This window comes from Myotis brandtii, unplaced genomic scaffold (assembly GCF_000412655.1).
Source record: "Myotis brandtii unplaced genomic scaffold, ASM41265v1 scaffold24, whole genome shotgun sequence".
NCBI classification, from domain to species: Eukaryota; Metazoa; Chordata; class Mammalia; order Chiroptera; family Vespertilionidae; genus Myotis; species Myotis brandtii.
In genome coordinates this window covers 1,053,495-1,061,654 of record NW_005359063.1, presented here as the reverse complement: position 1 = coordinate 1,061,654, position 8,160 = coordinate 1,053,495, and the positions used below count along the sequence as shown (strand labels likewise).

Here is an 8,160-nt window from a genome sequence, read left to right as displayed (position 1 = left end):
CCGCCCGCCGCCATGTTCCCTCCTATGTCAGTGACTTTCCCATAGTCAGTCTTGCAAATCTGATCATGTCACTTCTCCTACTTAAAACTCTAGACCCACTTATTTGTCAGGTCTCAGCTTAACCATTACTTCCTCATGGATGCCTCCTCTAGCTGCCTGCCCTGAAACTAGATCAGGCCCCAAATGCATGCTGTTCCAATACCTTGTACTTCTCCTGAAAGCATTCATAACAATCGAAATCAATTATTTGTGTGATTGCACACTTAGTGATGGCTGTAAACTTAATGATGTTGGAACCATGTCAGCCGCCTTCACTGCTGTAGCTCTAACATCTAACCTGGACCTGGTGTATATTTGTTGAATAAATAAAACATGAATAAATTAGCAGTTTAGAAAATATTACCATATGGAATAATCTAGTTACCAGCTCTGTCATGTTCTAGCTATGTAAATGTCTTCACGTCATTTGATATCTCGAAGTCTTAGTTGCTCACTTGTGATATAGGAGTAACAATACGTACCTCATAGGATTGTTGTGAACATTACAAATGATATAAAGAACTGCAAATTAGACCGTGGCTATGATAGATACTCAATAAGTGGTAACTTTTATTATTATTTGCCAGACATGCCTCATAAGTTCTTGAAGAACTGGGCCAACCAATTATTTTGAGCATACTCATTTAGCCATTTTGGATAGGGAGTAATGTAAAGAGCTTTTAGCCAATAATGAATCATAGCATAAATATGATAATTAATGGATCACTCCTGAAATTGGATATTGAAATAATATAGACTGAAAACTCAATAGTATTGCTTTTAAAAATAAGTCAGCACTATGGTTTCATGGGTGCATACATATGTCAAAATTTATTAAGTTGTGTACTTTAAATGTGTGCAACTTATTATATATTAATTATCCTTCAATAAAACTGTTTTTTATATTAAGGCAAAAATTAATACACAAACAATGAGTGGGATGAAACGCATGAAATAGCTATATTATTTAGGATAAAGTTTGATCGATTTATTTATTTTTTTTTACCCCAAAGGATCTGTCTCTATTATTTAGCTTCAATGTGAGAAGAATTTAATTGTTTCTCACGTATTTTTTTCTTTTTTTTTTCATTGCAGTTTGCACTGCAGCTTGACAAATGCTGATGCCACCACTGCTGAAACTCCACTCCTCAAATGTAAATATTTGCTGAAGGTTAATCTTGCTTTACCAGGACAAAAGGAAATTTATCTCCATCTCAGAACTGACAGGTGCTTTTCATAGTGATGCCCTGAAAAATACACATAATGCCAGGCTTTTAAAAAGCTGGCATCCTTCACAGATCTGACTGAGGGGCTTGGGCCTCCTTCTGAAGAGTGACTGCTAAGTATACAATTTATGAGTCATGAGAATCTGCAGATGATTCAACAGCCTGTATTTCTGCTACTGTTAACACAGCAACTATCAATTGTACTATTTGTTTATCAACACCCATCGAGTACACCCTGACTTGGTTAGCCAGCCCAAAGACCTGTGAATGCAACCCCAGGGCATGGAACTGACAGGTGAACAGAGCTGGAAGGTGAAGCTCCTGTGAACTTGGGAAGAACTTTGAGACAGTGTCTTAGTCTGTGTTCCCCCAAAAGCAGACCCTGAGACGAGAACTTGGGATGCAGATAGTTTATTTAGGAAGTGATCCCAGGAAAAACAAATGAGGAAGGAGAGGAAGTGGATAGAAAGGGAGAAATGCCAATACAGGGGGCGTTAATGAGTGAGTTGCTGCTCTGGGAAAGCGGGGCACAGTCTCACGAGGGCCCCTCTGGGGAGTCATTTGAGAAAGTTTCAAACATCCCACTGAGGGATAGGGATACTGGCATATCTATCCACAGATTCATGTCCTCATTGCTTAAAGGATGCCCTGGAAAGTGGGGGCATTAATTACACACACACACACACACACACACCACTTGTGGGCTGAGCAAGCTCTTGTTAGTTAAAAAAAAAGTCCTCAGACAGAAACACCAAAGAATCATGAGCTGGCTGCGTGTGTGGAGACTGCCCACTGCAGGTGCAGATAAACTCGGTTGGATGAGGAGACATGGGCTGGGGCATCACTGTCACCTCCTACACGAGGGTTTAGGGCAGTGATGGCGAACCTATGACACGCGTGTCAGAGGTGACACGCGAACTCATTTTTTTGGTTGATTTTTCTTTGTTAAATGGCATTTAAATATATAAAATAAATATCAAAAATATAAGTCTTTGTTTTACTATGGTTGCAAATATCAAAAAATTTCTATATGTGACACGGCACCAGAGTTAAGTTAGGGCTTTTCAAAATGCTGACACGCCGAGCTCAAAAGGTTCGCCATCACTGGTTTAGGGTCTTTGGTGTGATAGGATATCAGTGCTAGGTGCCTAGGCAATGTGTTTAGAAGTTCTGAAGGAGGAATTTCCTTTAGCCATTTTCCCAGAATGAAATAAAATTGATAAAATGCACAATTAGTTGGTCAGTTCAGTTGACTTATCAGTTGTTTTGTGTCCTGTGGACAAGTGGTTCAGTAGCCTCAGCCTCACATGGAAGCTTCTCAGACCCACTCCAGCCCTATTGACTCAGAGCCTTGGGAGGCAGGGCCTAGAGATCCGTGACAAGCCCTCCAGGTGACCCTGCTACACACTAACGTTTGAGAATGTGGATATAGACACAACACGGTAATGAGAGGCTTAACTGGGCATGGAGAGACCTGTCGGGTTTCTGCTCTTACTTGGATGTGAACTTGGACAAATTATAGGATTTTTATGGGTCTTTTCCAATCTGTAAAATAAGAAGTTCGAACTAGTTTACTAGAGTTTCAAACTTTTTTTTGAAACAGTGGACTGCTTTCTTCAAAAAATGCTAACGTTTGAGAATGTGGATATAGACACAACACGGTACTGAGAGGCTTAACTGGGCATGGAGAGACCCGTCAGGTTTCTGCTCTTACTTGGATGTGAACTTGGACGAATTATAGGATCTTTATGGGTCTTTTCCAATCTGTAAAATAAGAAGTTTGAACTAGTTTATTAGAGTTTCAAACTTTTTTTTTGAAACAGTGGACTACTTTCTTCAAAAAATTTTTTACTTGAAACACCAGTAGATGAGACATAGAAACAGAGCTCCTTGGCTGGGATAGGAGCCCAGTACCTGTCTTCTCACCTTCCCCGTGATGGCTTCCTAAGCACCATGATGGAGCCTTAGGGTTCTAAGAAGCATAGTTTGACAACCACTGCACTGGAAAACCTTCCAGGTGCCTCTGCAATATGATCTAAGACATCAGGCCGACCTAACCATAGTTTACCTGATGACGGTAACTCTGACACAGACGTGGGATCACAAACCTTGGATTCAAGGTCTGGCTGAGTCCCAGCTAGCAGCATGACCGTGAGCAAGTCATGTAGCCATGGCCTCAGCATCTCATTTACAAAATGAAGTTAACTCGAATTCTTGTTATACCTGCCTCACAGGGCTGTGGAGGGGATGAAATGAAATCATACATGTGAACAAACTTTATAAATTGCTAAGGCCTGTGTAATTGGAAAGGATTATTGTGGGAGGAATTATCCTTTCAGGAAGGTTTGCTTTGTAACTGGTGCCAAAGATAAGCAGAAACAGACCGAGAATGCAGATAATTAAATAGTCTATATTTATCTCCTTTATCTTCGAGGGATGCAAATATGATTTTCCTTTTTAATTAAAAACCTGTTTTCCAGGAAGGGTCACTTTAAATAAAAGGATGCTTAAGCAGAGACTTGAGTTAACCTGTTGAGTCATTCTACAAAGCTTGTACAAGTAATGTTTGGGGTGACACTTTCTAAAGAGATCATTAGTTCTTCCTAACACCTTGCTGTCCACATACTAATGGGGAGAAACAATGTTGGAACATGTTGGTTTAGTATTTGTAGCTGCACATGCTCAGGAAAATTTTAGTGCAACATTAATTCATATTTTCTTAGCTTTTTCCCCCTCTGTCAGATGGGTGTTCTTGGAGACATTCACTCATCCACTACAGAGAAGCCTGAAAAACACCAAACACTATTTTTATGGCCATATTTTGGCATTAGAGAAGTCGTGAATAATTCCTTGTGGAACTTTGGGAAGATTATCTACTAGGAAGGTCAAATATGGTTCCTGGTGTTAGAAGACAGTCAGATTTAAGACTCTCATGGTGGCAGAGGTCAGGGTGATATCTGGAAATTGTCCTCATAGGAAACACATATCTCCCAATAACTGTCTGTGGCCCCTTTGAAGGCAGCTGTCACCTGAACCTACCAACATTTTCTAAACACATTTTGCTCACTTCCCATTTCCTAAACACATGTTGCCCATTACCTGGATCTTCAACCTAACACTGTTGTGTACCAATCAGAGCTCTCTGGGAAGGAATTGACACAGGTTGGACAAGGTTTTGCCCAGGACCACCCCATATCTGGGTGGAAAGGCTGTCCCCATTCCTAAACTCAGAGCTGGTAGGCAATCCTGGAGCGAGGCTCCTGTAAGGTGCTCATTCACTCATTCAGAAAAGAGAGACACAGCACTTACCATTGACCAGACACTGCTGGGATGGTGAATAGAACAGACAGGCCTCTGCTGAGATCCACAGGTTACGTAGGAGTCAGACAGGCAGGAGTGGGGTGGGGAGGTATGGAAGGGAGCAGGGAGCATTTCAGGTAGAAAGAATAGCACATAGAAAGGCCCAGCAGAGAGGGAGGGCATGGCATGTTCCGAGGCATGGCATGAAAAAAGTCCACATGACCAAAGTACAGGGAGTCACGTGGGTAGTGAGGTGAGCCAATGCCAGGTCATGGGAGACCTTTCTGTATGGGCTCCTGTCTCTCATTTGTATAATAATAGGACTGGTGCCCAGCAGTGCCTCTCAAACTGGCCCATGGAACCAGGGGGTTCCTCCAAGGGGACTCAGGGGGTGTTGGGGAGTAGGGGTGGAAAAGAATGCCTCAGGGCTCCAACTTCTGCTTCAGTAAGAATAGCTTTCTAATATCCATGGCAAATGTTGGGGATCTGAGTAAGATAGGGTTGGAAGACAAGGCTCCATGGATAAAAAAAAAAGATTGAAGGCACCAGGTCCCCTCCTTCTCTGACATCCTCAGATAGTAGGATTCTGCGCTGCTCCCCTGAGACAGTGCTGTCCGGGTTACTGGGGGATCAGCTCATTGTCTCCCGGAGAGCAGCCCATTGGTCTCTGAACACACACAGTGTTATGGTGGGAGCAAAGGATCCTGGGACATCCTGTCCCTTTGTTCAAAGAACTTTCAAACATAGTCCCTGAAATGTTCATTTCTCTACCTTTGACAGTTGTCTCTTTGTGTCAGCAGGACAGAGGGACCTTCCAGTAAGCCTCACACCTGCCTTCAGAAGGAGCAAGTGCATAGTGATGCTGAGCTCCCCTCTGACCACAGACACAGCTCTAAAGACACACCCACCTACCTGCTGAAGGGGGTGAGACCAGGGCAAGGAGCACCTTCTCCTAAAATAAGCACTCACTCTCTGTCTTACCCATAAGCAGCTCAGTAAGTACTGGTAGAATCGTCTGCTTTCTATTTCTCCCAGCCTCCTAGTTCCCTAGACTCTGGCCCTCTAGACCAGCATAACCTGTTTTAGCTTCTCTCTCACCTGGGTTCCCTGGGCTTGACTTCTGGCCTCCTGGACCTCTGGGCGTTGCCTTGGAGCGCAGGCTGGGGCTCTGAAGCTCAGCCTTTGCTCACACACCCTCTCCATCTGCAGACTGCCCCTGTCTGGCCCGATGAGGTTCTGCGTCCTGGCCATCTGCCCAAGCCTCGGCACACAGTGGTCACAGTTTAAGGAATCAGTTTGGACCCTGCCTGCCTGACGTCTGCACATAGTCCACAGGAGCCCTTCCTCAGCCCTTCCGGTCACAGTTTAAGGAATCAGTTTGGACCCTGCCTGCCAGCTCCTGCCTTCCTCAGCCCCTCTCAGCTGGAGCCATGAGATGCCATCCTTCAGTCAACCTTGAGTGAGCAGTGCGTCTCCCAGTTCAATGGGCAAACAACCCCCCTGGGGATCAGGCCAACATGGATATTCTGATTCATTAGGTCTGAGGTGGGATCAGATATCTGTGTTTCCAAGTGATGTGAATAGCTCATGAACTTCACTTTGAGGAGTAAGAATGAGAATGTATAGACTAGCAAGCTCATCCTCACCTGGGGATAGGTCTGGAATAAGTTGGTTGTGTTTGTTTGTTTTTTATTCGTTAAACAATTTTCTATGTGGCCATTGCTGTGTTTCTAAGGTCCATTCTTTGCTTTGAAGGAACTTACATTCTAGTAGAATAAAAGTGTTTATTTTGATCTTATGTGCTTTATATACACTGAGAGGCCAGATTATTATGACCACCCCATCAGTACTTCGTTGGGCCACCTTTTGCCTTCAATACTGCGGCGATTCTTCTTGGCATTGACTCCACAAGATGTTGAAAGGTGATGCGAGGAATCTGACACCATGCCTGATGAATAGCACTGTCCAGTTCTGTGAGATTTGATGGTTGTGGAACCAGCTGCCTGATGGCTCTTTTAACTTCATCCCACAAATGCTCAATTGGATTGAGATCTGGTGATTGTGGAGGCCACCTAAGCAAGGTAAAGTCTCCCTCATGTTCTTGAAAGCACTCCTGCACAATACGAGCACCGTGGCATGGCGCATTGTCTTGTTGGAAGAAGCCATCTCCATTGGGATACGCCATCAACATGATAGGATGAACTTGATCAGCAACGATACTTAGGTATGTTGTGCTATTCAGACGTTTATCATGGTCTGGCCCTCTAGCAACTTCAGCGCGAAATTATAGCTAATTTGCCTACAAACGTCAGGTGGTCATAATAATCTGGCCACTCAGTGTATGTGCTTAATTCTCACAACATCTGTATGAGATTATTACTATCCTCACTTTCTACCTGAGGAAACAGAGCCTTAGAGAAGTTATGACACTTGTCAAAGGTTACACGGATGGGAAATGATAGCCTGGATTCTAGTTCTCATCTCTGGTTCTAAGTCTTCCTGCTTTCTAGGATATCCCAGAAACCTTTTGCTTCATCTTCCTGTGTTTCCCAGTTTCCTTGCCTAACATTTTAGTGTCAGACTTTGAGCCCTGCTCCCAATCCCAGATGATATGCTGGAAATCATGCACCCAGCTCACACCACCCCCCAACTCCACCCTCCCACACCCATTCCCCAGACCCACCCCCCAGACTAGCTATGGAGAATCTAATTATCTGGGAACACAGAGCACTGCTCCATATTGCAAAATAGCTCCTAGGAACCAGCCAGTGGAATATTCCCTTTCCTCGACAATTCACTTCCATGGTCCTTTGGCATTTCACACTCAGCATCAAGCACTTTAAAAAGCAAATAAGCTATGTAATAGGCATCATGAACAAAGAAGAAAGTGGCTCTAACTTATACAAACTGCATTCTCTGACCTCTTAACCTGGGACAGTGTACCTAATGGTCCAGGCATCCCTTCCCTGGGGATGGATGTAGTAGCGAGTGGAGCTCATGATGTGACTTGTCCCAAAGCCAGTCTCTGCCAAGGCGCTGGGAGAGCAGAAAGAGTGGGATGGAGCCTGGGGGAGTCGTCTGCACATAGACCACAGGAGCCCTGGGGTGTGGTCCTCCTCACCTTGCCCCTCTTAGCAGGGCATGCTTCTCTAGTAAGCAAGGAGCTGCCTTCCTATTGGCTCATTTATGCCCAGTTAATTACCCAGCAAAGGGTAGGGGAATATTTGCTACTGCCTCGACTACTTTACATTTTTTAAAAAGAAAAAAAATAAATTAGTTTGTTAGATTGGCAGAATTAAGCAGGAGTTAGGAATTGAAATGTATCATTGCCAGTTCACACTGACACTTGTAATGTTTTTGCTGTTTGTTACTCAGTGCAATCCATTCTACCCCAAGACATTCGGTAAGACTTTTAGTGAGAAATCTTTAGCAGGATTCTGTGAATCATTCCCCATATTCAGACTGACACTCTTGGTGATCATAAAGCAGACTTGAGGCAATCTTCTCTAACCCTAGTCACTTTGAGTGACACCTGTTACTTGTTTAGGGGTCTTTCCCTCCCCTCACGTACCCAACAGATGGTATAATACTGCAC

At 43.8% G+C, this 8,160-nt stretch overlaps 1 long non-coding RNA gene across 1 annotated transcript in view; it reads left to right on the top strand.

Moving 5' to 3' along the window:
* LOC106726210 overlaps positions 1 to 5,915 on the top strand; it is a 16,808-nt gene extending 10,893 nt beyond the window's left edge. The window contains exons 2-4 of the long non-coding RNA XR_001362236.1: positions 1,135 to 1,193; positions 5,366 to 5,560; positions 5,775 to 5,915. This is a non-coding gene — a long non-coding RNA (uncharacterized LOC106726210). The remainder of the gene's footprint in view (positions 1 to 1,134; positions 1,194 to 5,365; positions 5,561 to 5,774) is intronic.
* Positions 5,916 to 8,160: the final 2,245 nt, after the last annotated feature.